This window comes from Toxorhynchites rutilus, chromosome 2 (genome assembly GCF_029784135.1).
Source record: "Toxorhynchites rutilus septentrionalis strain SRP chromosome 2, ASM2978413v1, whole genome shotgun sequence".
Taxonomy (NCBI): domain Eukaryota; kingdom Metazoa; phylum Arthropoda; class Insecta; order Diptera; family Culicidae; genus Toxorhynchites; species Toxorhynchites rutilus.
This window is the reverse complement of record NC_073745.1, coordinates 308,077,014-308,089,413: the sequence shown is the minus strand read 5'-3', so window position 1 is coordinate 308,089,413 and position 12,400 is coordinate 308,077,014. Positions and strand designations below refer to the sequence as shown.

Genomic DNA, 12,400 nt, shown 5'->3' with positions numbered 1-12,400 from the left:
ACTACAGTGGGATGGTTTTACTTGGCTCGACTATTCCAAGAATTTCCCGCATTTTTGTCACTACGATATATTCATTTTCTAACGTCACTTCTTGTACCGCATTATGCTCATTCATATTTTCTTCGATTTTTCTTCTTCTTTCACTACAATCTCTGTCCTCGCACAATTTTTCAACTTGGGATAATTTCTGATTTCCAGATTATCTTCAAGGAAAGCAAAATTTGTAAATACCACGATGGGTGGGCTGCTGTCCCCACTTGGACAACATATCCCACCGCTGTCACCACAATGCAAGCGCCCCGCGCGGTTTAGGCACATGGTTTTTCTTTTAAAATAACAACACAACTTTTTCCTTTTTTTGCAGGAGACACGACTGTCCTCCTGCGTGGCTGACGATCGACCCCTTTTATTTTTCTCTCTTATCCCAATCCTTCACTGAGGATGTACATCTCTCTCAAAACTAAAATTATGTTATTTGCTACCTTCTGCATATATGGAATTTTCCATTAGTATGGAAAATCCCAACAATCCTATTGGAAGATCCTTGGTTGTATTTTTCCCTATCTCTAATATAAATCTTTACCATTACAATTCTTATTAAACATATTTCTTATGGGACGCGTGAAAAGGGTCGCTACAATACTAATTTGATATGGAAAAGCTAATTTTCATTCATAATTTTAATTTTGAAAACGTTCATTCTGACTGAAAATCAGCTATTCGTTGACGCTCCCCTAAACTAGTAAACGAAGCACAATGCCGCCAACGCGGATCGCTGTTTTGAAGAAAACAAATACTTTTGACGAGATGTTGGCATCAAAAACATGGCGGGTGTCATACAGCTGGGAAAAAACGGTGCATCTATGATCGAAAAGATGTATGTCTACAAAATATGCTTTTGGTTTTTTCCTTAGAATCGGCACGAATTTTTCCGAACAATTTTTAGCATGATTTTACAAATAAGGGTTCTAGGTCAACGGAATCATCGATCACGATGACACTGCAGATGTTTTGTTTTTACTAGGTTCATTAGAGCCATCAGGCACTACCGGACCTGTAAAAGCGAAAGTCATTGATGTTTAGACGAAAAAAAATTGTTTTCAAACAAAGTGCTTGATTTCATTGTCTGATTTTTTGAAAACTCAAACAGCGAGCCACCTTTAATAAAAATACTCGAGAATAAGTTCACAATCGATATTTTAAAATGGATATGGAGATAACGTAAATGGAATTCGGAATAAAATAATGAACTCCCGGTCAATGTTGAAAAAAATCGAAGATTTCAAGACAAAACGTTACCATTGGTAAGGCTATCATTTTTATCAATAAAAATATGAGATAGAAAATAGAAACAAAACAAACAAAAACTTGAAATGAAATTTAAGCGAAAAAAATAGAATTTCTTGATTTTTTCCTCAAAACCGGCGGTATGGACGTGGACAACAGGGGGAGTGGTATAAGGAATGTCCACGCTTGTCCACGGGGGGAAGGGGGTGTCTAAAAAAATGCTTTTTCTGTCCACGTGGTTGTGGTATCCTAGATTTAGTGTGTAGTCGGAATGAGTACGAATGTGTTGATTATGACATTGAGAAAGATTTGGATGTCGGTTTTCAAGCAATTTATAGTGTTGTGTGTTGTTTGCCGGAATACCACATTGGCGATCCTGCCATACAAGATAAGAGAATAAATTTAATCGATTTCTCAGACTGGTGAAGGATAAAAAAAGAGAAATATAGATCATATTTTTGTTTCTGGTTTAGACAGAGAAACCGATGAAACCAAAGGAATACACATCGAGGTGGAGTAGTAGGCAATGTATGTCAGTATTAGTAAGAAAAATATGATGTCATTACAAAAGTCCTATGTGATTTCTATATGGTGAGGGTTCGTTTGTTTCCTGTGGCCGTGGGGGAGTGAAAACGTCGTACTGAAATATCGCTTTTTTCAACATGATTTCACAGGTAACCACTGCATGCTGCCACATTGTACTCGTAATCAGCCGGAATTCCAGTAAGGTGTATGATTCTAATGGATAAATCATTTTCTGCAGGTAGCATTTTAGGAAGTTGAATGTAGACACAAATATTGTCGTCACGAGGTGAAGGTTGGTTATGGTAGCGCATGTTATGTCACTCGAAACTCCGCCATCATTACTTTTATTTCCAGGACATTGGGATGAAACCGACGAGAAGGGTTGCCAGAAAGGTGATTTCCCTATGGTAAAAACAGTTGAGTCGGGTTGAGCCCAAGGCCAACTTGTACTTAAAGTTTTGAGTCGAGTATAGCTCAAGGCCAAAACAGTTGAGTCGGGTTAAGCCCGAGGCCAACTTATAAATACAAAGTTTCACGCTGAATATAAATCATGGTCAAAACAGTTGAGTCGGGTTAAGCCCAAGGCCAACTTCCCAGCAAACATTAAATCTTATAATTTTGTACGTGCCAAGTCTTACGAGAAATCCGAATAAATCATAATCGCATATAATATCAATCAAAGTATGTACCGTGTATATTTGAAATCGCATAAAATGTAAAAACTCGATTTTATATACCATTATCAAATTAAGTCGCAATTCGGTATAATAAACTTCAATTTTATGATGTACATTGTTGTAAAATATATTTAATCCGCATCATATGCGTATATTACGCTGATGCAGTTTGTGTGTCGTATAAGCGTATAATTTAAATCGATTCAGTACTTTAGTAAATCGTGTTGCATGCTGAAGAAAATCATGAAACAGTAAATCATATTAAATCCTAATAAAGAACATATTACATCATATTGAAATGTCATTGAAATGCTGATGCACTCGAAAGTTTGAACCGCTGTTGAATTAAATTTCAGATAGCCGAGCGAGATAGCTGGTGGATGATAATCCAGACGACCGGAGTTCGAACCCACACCGGAGCAGTTTTCACCAAACATCAATCTGTGGTATTTTAAACATTCATATTCCACTCCCAACACAAGTCAATCAAACAATTATTATTTCTACGAACATAAATACTCATATATAAAAATGGCGATTCGTGAGGTTGTAATAAACATTTCACGAAAATATTTTGCGCCATTTGTTTTTTTCTATGTCGTATATAAGTATGGCAAAAGTCGTATTTGGTGCTTTGACAATTCATGAATATATTCATATTAGATCGCAATTCAATCCCAACATAATCGCCATTATAGCCGGTCAAAGTTGCATATTCATCCAAACAAATTCGGTAAGCATTTGCCATGTATGTATATGGCCTCCACTTTTGCATGCATATGCCAGTTAGGCGCATTATATGCCAACCAAATTTTAGGGCATATGACATTATATATACGCTTGTTATGCGATTTAATGTTTGCTGGGTTGTACTTAAAGTTTTGAGTCGAGTATAGCTCAAGGCCAAAACAGTTGAGTCGGGTTAAGCTCAAGGCCAATTTGTACTAAAAGTAAATAAATAAAATAAAATAGTTGAGTCGGGTCAAGCCCAAGGCCAACTTGTTCAGTATAAAACAGCTGAGTCGGGTGATGCCCAAGACCAGCATATAAATAGAATTTATTTATGTGGTCGAATATTCAAAGCAGACAGACATTAGAAATAAATTAATTGAAATAATTAAATATTTACAAAAAAAAACAGCCACGCTGCCCGCTCATGAAATGGAACAAACGGAAATGACAACAGTTTACAACATTAATTGTTAAATTTCGGTAAAGATGGACGGATTTTTGTGGATAAGTGATATTTCGTTTTCGGAGAGTCAAGCCAGGAATCACCTTAGTGGAAGTCGGTACATCGCGTAGCCAGCCATTTTGACACGAAACACGAATCGTTAACAAAGGATCCTAAGAAACCCAGTCGTCTGAAGATGCATTATCATAAAACGGAGAATCTATCACAAAGCGCCTGAATGCGTGGCAAATCAGAATACCCCAGAGATTCCTTGGTGTGATCGATGAACCTAATGAATGAATGAGATCATCCTTGATGCTTACTGGTATCGTTACATTTTAACGTGAGGGGAGGATGTGGTATCCTAGATTCAGTGTGTAGTCGGAATGAGTACGAATGTGTTGATTATGACATTGGGGGGGGGGTTTGAATGATCAGTGGGCTGCACAACCTTCGGCCCGTGTATCTGTAAAGAGTATGAGTATGTATTGTATACCGAACTCATCTTCACTCCACATGCGCTGCCAACTTACCAGTGTGTGCTGACGAGGAATGTGGAAAAATTCATTATAAGCAATATGCCTTTCAAAAAGTGTGCCTTCTGAAGCGCCCACCTTAGCTAGCGAGTCCACTTCTCATTCCCCGGAATCGAGCAATGAGAGGGAACCCATGCTAAGGTAATCTTGAATAATTTTTCAACCAAAACACTCAACAGATGTTCTATTCTTGTTAGAAAATAAGATAAGCGTTTATCAACTTTCATTGAGCGGATTGCCTCTATTGAGCTGAGACTGTCTGAAAAAATAAAATAATGGTCGATGGGCAGTGTTTCAATGATCCCGAGAGCATAATATATCGCACCCAGCTCAGCGACATACACGGAACAAGGATCTCTGAATTTAAAAGAGGCACTGGAATTTTCATTAAAGATGCCGAAGCCAGTGGACCCGTTTATGTGTGAGGAGTCAGTTGGAGTAGATTTTCGATGTTATCAATCACCAATGGATTCATGATCTTGCAACGGATGAGAAATCTGTGAGACCGAAATTCTGTGAACCGAAAAGTAAGCGAAGATACTCCTGCCAAGACTTCGAGGCTCATCGTATGTGTGGAATGCAAACACCCCATGGCTATACGCAAGCAACGATATTGTATCCTCTCCAGCTTAAGAATATGAATCCTGGCAGCTGATAGTTCTCGTTCACACATTTCACAATTCACGTTCAAGGTTTTTCAACCACTTTCAAATAACATATTTCTCCGTTACATAAAATAAATATTTGATACAGAAAATATGATAGAATAAAGACAGCCCTAAATCGGACAATTCCTTCCTCGAGTCTTGCTCTCATCAACACATTCGGCGATTCATTTCAATCATTTTCATTTTCCCTCAGAGTTTCCCGAAGATTTTCAATTGTCGTGTTTGGTTGAAATATGTGCAATATTTTTGAGGGACCCTCTTTCTATTCCGAGGAACGAGGGGCGCCATACCATCATAGAAACATATCTAGTACTCAAAAACCATCACATCCCAAATTTGGCTCCATTTGCCAGATTAGGTCTAGAGTTATACAGAAGATTATGTTTCATTTGTATGGCATTTATAGGCTCTTCGTCACAATGTAACGGTCGCCATGTCACGTTTAGATTTTTCGATTTTTCTTTGTACACAACTCATTTGGATGGTGATTAAAACGGGAATAATCTGCATTCATTTCTTTCAGTTCCAATGTGTCCAAGGATAGTCGGGATCTGGGACACAGAAAAGCTACCGAAGGTTTGGAAGGACGGGGTAATCTGCCCCATTTATAAAACATATCAACAAGCTGGATTGTAGGAACTACCGCGCAATCACAATCCTGAATGGTGCCTGCGAAATTCTGTCTCAGATCCTCTTTCGCCGTCTGTTTATAGGAAGTTATCACGCAGGATTCATGCCCGGTTGCTCAACGACAGATCAAATTTTTACACTGCGCCAGATCCTCCAAAAGTGCCGCGAGCAGCAGGTCCCTACGCACGACATCTCCGTCGATTTCAAGGCCGCATATGATACAATCGACCGACGACAGCTGTGGAGAATCTTAGATGAATGCCTTTCCCGAAAGCTAATTCTTGATTCAGACAAGGATGAACGGTATTCGGTGCAATGTGCGGATCTCAGACGATCTGTCGTAATCAGGACTCGGCATAGTTATATTCAACTGAGGATAGTCAGCAGACTATGAAGAAATTCCCCTTCGTATACAATCGGAAATGACTTTTGGCTTCTTCACGCACCTTCTCCGTCAACATGACTCAATAGTCATTCGGGTGTTTAGTCGCTATCTCCCTCTACGACTCGACATTCTCATTTCGTTTCGCTTACTCATGTATCATGTATGCATGTATCGATGGTGGGTAAACAATGGAGCTGTCCATTAATGGTGTAAATACTTTTTTGCATCAGAAATCATGTTTTCGCTTTACTTTATATGGACGTTGAAATAAGATTGTGTACGTGGGTTACGAAATTCATGTCAGGGGGGTAGTAGTGATGGGTGGAAGTAAGGCTGAATGAAGAGGCAGATTTGTCGATTCATTCATTCGTCGCGTCAATTAGAACAACCATTTGCTAGAATAGTTCATCAGTCAATTCATTTCATGTTAATGGCGTATGCCGAAGTAGTCCTAGTCGAAGCGACTGAGAGGAGAATCGATTTTCATTTTTCATCTTCGAAAATGTCGGACCCTGCCCCTGGTTTATAAAAAACACATTTATCCCGGAAGTAGTTTTAAGTCCAATTCAAAGTATATCTCATAGTCCATAAGAACGTATCCGTATCCGTATACTGAAAACAGCACCGAGTCCGGAATTCGCTTTGAAAACCTTCATGACGTTCTGACGCAGTTTCTAGTCCAGTGCACCGCTTCGACGCCTCGATCGAACCTCCCGGGGACCAGACAAATGTACCTCAAATCGTTTTAACACTGCACAAATGATGATCTTGGCTGTTTTGAACTCCATGTATGATTTTCACAACTTTTGTGCAGCATTAATTCTGTTCTTTTTTCTTTTTTCTTCCATTACTGAGCAATTTCACAACTTACAACTTTTCCAACTTATTTTCCAACAAAATTTTTTACAGGATTTCAAGAAAAAAGACTTTGCAAATAAACCGCTCTCCAAGATTCGAGAATCATCCACTTGAAACGCTGTACTGGACAAAAAAAACCGATTCTAAGGGCCTGATTCTCGAATACACTTCACGGTGGAAACGAAATAAACGGCACGCCATAGAACTACGTTTCATGAGTTAGTGAAGTATCGAAGATAATATTGAGTTTTCAGGCAGAATGAGCACTTTTCAAATAAAAAATCATTAATGAAAAATAACTTCTTCGTATCAAACTGGTTTTCAATGTGAGTGGAAAAACTTTGTTTTCTTCATGTGATATAATAATCTCATACAAAAATTTCATCTGAAGATAATTTGATATTATAATGATAAGTTTAGTGGGAAACAAATCTCGTATCCAGATGTCGACACCGTACCGTTGTCATCGCGGATACGTTTCATTCCGTTTCCACCGTGAAGTCTATTCGTAGTGTATTCGAGAATCAGGCCCTCAATACCCGATACACTTGAAAATAAATAATGAAACGCTGTTCAGTACTACATTTCTAATCTTCTTTTGAACCAAACATGTGTAAACGTCCGCGAAGATAAATTAGCTACAAGTGAGACGAAAAGCGTGGGTTAAAGAACTGCATCGCTTCAGAGAAGATGATTCCAAGAACCGTTGACATTGCTTCAGCAAGATTGTAAAGCCAAGTAACAAGTGTACTTATGTTATGTTTACTACAGCAATCCAAGCTGCAAACGAGACTTACAGTTCCACCTAACTAAAAAATAATTGTTCAGACTGATTTAGATCTCCCAGCTGATACACCTATCCATAAACGAGATTTAATTAATCATGAAAGTGCACAAATCATGTCACACCATCAAACGATTGCCAAAAATACGTTAGCTAATGAAAAAGAGAGTAAAAAAACACACTTAGCGTCGAATGTTCGCAAGTCAGCCAAACGGGGAAGCAGCCAAATTTTGCACACCGTCTGTTGCACTCTTTCAAACATAAACGCCATCACGCCACCCCAATACCCCCGAACTCCGCCACTAATGGGAGACAGATTTTCCGGCTTTTCTCAACACGCGTACTAGCTATAAACAACCCCCGGACTAACGTCACGAAACTGTATCCTAACGGGTAACGGAAAATCGGAAAAGAAAAACAGAACCATTGCTCGCTACCCACGAATCGAACCGAACCGAAGCGCTGCTTAGATCACCACGCCTACTCCAATGATCTGGTGGTTACTATCGCTTGACCCCCGCAACGATGGCCGGCAGACCTTGATCTGATTTGCATGGTTTGCACAGTACTTGCGAAATGATCCGTTTGCGGATATTTTCTTGCCAGCTAGGAAGTGATTTGTGTTCTGCGGAACCGAGGGAACTTGACCCACAGCCGGCACATGGTAGCATTGTACCTACTCATCTCTGAACGCGCCAACGTTGCCAAGAAACGACTCTGGCGCACGGCATGCGTTCCGAATGAATGTCGCGAAGAATTCGATTTGATGAAATGTCGGCGTGGTATTTGGACACATGCAGACGAAGTATTTGTCGGATTCTTGATAGCAAGTGTGTTGATTGTGTCACTGTTTCCCGACAGAATTCTGATAAAGTTAGGCTCTTTTCGAAATAGGTTTGTTTCGAACGTTCCCTTGCTTCTATTTTCGATCGGCGGTAAATCGTCTAACCCGTTACGCCAAAAGTACGTGATGGTTGATGCGGTTAATTGCACCGGCCGGCGTTCAAAATAATGAATGCCGGTTAATTTTAGAACGCGCCCATATTGTCGTAGGACAGCTCTCGATATCTACCCTTAACCGATATTAAATGATGGTTTTGATCGCGGCGAGAAAGTTGGCGCGCTTCTCAAGATCGTGGTCAACCTTCAAGCAATGGCCGTGATTTTGACATTCGCACAGTCCTGTTATACACGCTTGTAAATCAAAACAACAGCACATAAATTGTGTCGGATTCAATATGTTTATATTTGAACGTTTATTTTTAGCCTCCTTCAGTCCACATTTGCACGCGAGGTTTGAGATCACTCCAAAACGATCTTCGTTTCTTCGCAGTCGGAGAGGATGAACAAAGAGACACGGGAGCATAAACGAGTGTGGGAGTGTGATTGGAAAACCACTGAGCAACTGAGTTAACTGGCACAGCAAGGTCATTTCCTAGGAAATTGACCGCTTTTGCGCTCGATGTCCTGCTGTCTGTCGGTGTCGTGATGAATGGCTTTCAACGTTTCCCTTTGATGGATGGTTCATATTCCTCAAAAAAAAACATAAAACAAAAACAATAGTAAGATCCATGCTCGCGCCGATTGACGTCAGGTGTATCTTCTTTGGCAGTTTGTTCACCGCAGATCCGCGTGTGTTCGTTCGGAGAAAAAATAGAAACAGCTGGCGGGTATGTCCCCAAATTTCGTTTATTTTCCCGCGAGCAGTTGGCTTTTTTTCAATTTTTTAACTACCGACAAAAAAAATCAAATAAGTGTCATTCGTATTTTTTCGCTTTTATTTCGAGACTAGAGAAATGGGCGCTGCTGATAAGCCAAGTGACGAGCGTTCGAGAGCAGTGAACACACATCAATTCGCGCTTTTTTTACGTAGGATTACGTCTTTCGGGAGCATATTGGGGGTACAAATGGTCGATGTTAAGTCAGACCGGATCATGTGACATTTTTATGATTTCGAGGAAAACGAGCTTGAAGTTCAGTGCTCTGCAATTTTCAAAGCATTTAATTTTTTTGTTCAAAATTGTTCTCAGAAATGTTAGCTTCTCTCTGGCACTACTTTGATGTATGATAATTGTAAAAAAACATCAAGTATTATGCCAAAAAAGGCACTTATTTGGCTCCCTCTACGTACATGGTCCACTCTGACTGAACCAAGTGAAGCATTTTTAAAGATTTTGTTCACTATGACTGAACAATTTCGAAATATTTCTCAATCAAATAACAGTTGTGAACAGGGTTGCCAACTATAATTTTTAAAAATCAGGAAGAATGAAAATAAAAATCAGGATAAACCAGAATAGCTCATAATGGGTTGTCCGAAAAGTTAATGTCGATTTTTGGGAAAACACAAACATAATTTTCAATCAAAGCATTATAATTTAATTTTATATCCATAGTTCTGTTTCACAATCTTTCACGCATATTCTATCCTCCCAGAACATGTTTGCTTCTTCGTCGAAAACTGCTGCGAGCCATACATGTGAGAAACAGGAAGCTTGGTAGTAGCTCATAATACAGAATCCATTCCAAATCCCACCATAAACAGAGTTTATCTTTCTTCGGACGAATATCGGATATGTAAAAGAATTAATATGCATGGTATAAATCTTCGCATAAGCGGAAATGCTAGTGTTTCACCTAACCTTTTGATCGTTTATGTTTTTTTCCGAAAAACATACAGAATCACTACAGTCAATTGCAGGAAAATCAATCTTCAAATTTTCACTGAATTCATCGTCCATGCTTTGGAATGAATATTTACTCAACAAATGAGGAAAGCATATCAGCAGTGGGAGACTTTTTGATTTTTTTTCTATTTTTTATGATATTAAGTACGGTTATAGATATATTTACCATAGTTCCATCATTAAAGTTGATTCTACTTTGAATCAGACGAACAAATTAGATATAAAATCTTTTTATATTGACTGTGAATATAAAATTTTTCACTCAATTAATTTTACACTCCGAAACGTATTCCTACTAGAGACGTCGGTTAATCGTTCGATTCATTCGAATAATCGAATAACTGAAATTATAATCGAGTAATTTTGTATCGAATAATTAAAAATCAAAATATGAATACATCGAATAATTGTCACTGTAATCGCGATCATGAAAGAAGGAATCTTTCTCAAGCTTAATGCATTTTAATGTAAAGAATTAGGCTATATAATTGTTTTATCCAACATTTTTATATCCAACCATCAAACATCGACAACCCGATAGACCACGCGACCAGAATGACAACGTGATACGTGATTGTAACAAGAAATAAATATTCGCTCGATTAATCGAATATTGAAAGACAATTATTCGAATGAATCGAATATTGAAAAATGCCCCAACGATTAATCGATAATCGAATAAATGAAAAATTTAGACATCACTAATTCCTACATTAATAACTCTGGGAATACATCTACATACACATTATTCTCAATAAGGCAATGTTGTTCTTCAAACTTAACCTCGTTGTCATTTCATGAATTCGTCAGACAGTCTGGCTTCATGAAATTTTGTTGCTTTGTTTTGGAAAGCCACGAAACAAATGAGGGAAGAGATAAAAAAAAATACAGCTTTGCGTCTAGAGAATTTAACTTAATGTTAGATATATACAAGTGTGAACCGCAGAACTATCATGACAGAAAACTTTGACATGGAAACCAGTATATTTATCACGAATAATGTAAAGAGTACAAAAATCAGGAAAAATCAGGATCATTTCAGAAAAATCAGGATAAATTGAGTGTTTGTCAGGCTATCAGGGAACGCGCTAAAAATTCTGGGAAATCCTGAAAAATCAGGAAGGTTGGCATCTCTGGTTGTGAGTAAAAGTGTGTCATTCTGTTATGAAAATTAGAGCGAGAAGGGATGTGAAGCTGGAACCGCATAAGCATTTGATTGCGTTCAGCATAATAGTCTCTGCTATCTAATACAGGCATGAATATGATTGCACGACTTTCATGTGATAGCGTATATTCCCTATTTTCAATCATCTTAGACAGTATTCGTCAATTGAATCGTCAAATTCGAATTCATTGTCATCGCTAGAGTCTAAATCGCACTCTGAGATAGTACATTTTGCGATCATTCACACTGAAGACCAGTATTTTTCAATGACCCGTTCAGTCAGAGTGGACCAAGTTTATTTTTTAATATACTCAGAATGTTTACATTTTACACTAACGGGTACAAGCACATTCCAACAAGATACCTATAAGCTTCAAGAAAAAGTTTTGTTTGTTTGGATTCGGCGCTTGTAAATTCAATGTACTTGTGAATTCAATGTACAAATGATTGACACATACTCCACTCTGTCTGCACATGATATAGAGTCATTTCGCCATGGTAAATGGTACATGGTCCGCTCTGTCTGCATACTATGAAGGGTTTTCGTGGATCAATCATAACAATTACGATCCGTTGTTCCTGCTGTATGCGTGATTATCCGAATCTGATAAATGTGGTAGGTAGCTTACATAATACTTAACCAAATGTGAACAATAACTCAAAATTAGGTCCCCTCTGACTTAACAAATTGAAAAACGAAAATCAAACGCTTCCCAATGTCCAATTTTTTTTGACGTGTGACCATGACTAGCCTTTCATATAGGGGTCTATTTTGAACGTTAATATTTCTTCAATTAATGGATGTATTTTGATTCCAAATACACAATATCCCCACCTTTGTTTTTGTCCAAGATGTTTTGTCGATTTTACTCGTACAAGTCTAATGCAACATGCAGCATTCCTCCATTCCATTCAATTCGATAGTAAGCTTACAAGGCATGGCTTCTGGGAATGTTGTTGCTATGCCCATTCTAGCGCCACTCAGAAAATCACGTTGATCGAAGCGCGATGCATATGTACAAGA

General features: G+C 38.4%; 1 long non-coding RNA gene across 1 annotated transcript; it reads left to right on the top strand.

Moving 5' to 3' along the window:
• Nucleotides 1–1,568: 1,568 nt before the first annotated feature.
• On the top strand, nt 1,569–2,562 carry LOC129771635 (uncharacterized). The gene is made up of 3 exons (XR_008742430.1): nt 1,569–1,878; nt 1,962–2,104; nt 2,167–2,562. It is a non-coding gene; the product is annotated as an uncharacterized LOC129771635 (long non-coding RNA).
• The last annotated feature ends 9,838 nt before the right edge of the window (nt 2,563–12,400 follow it).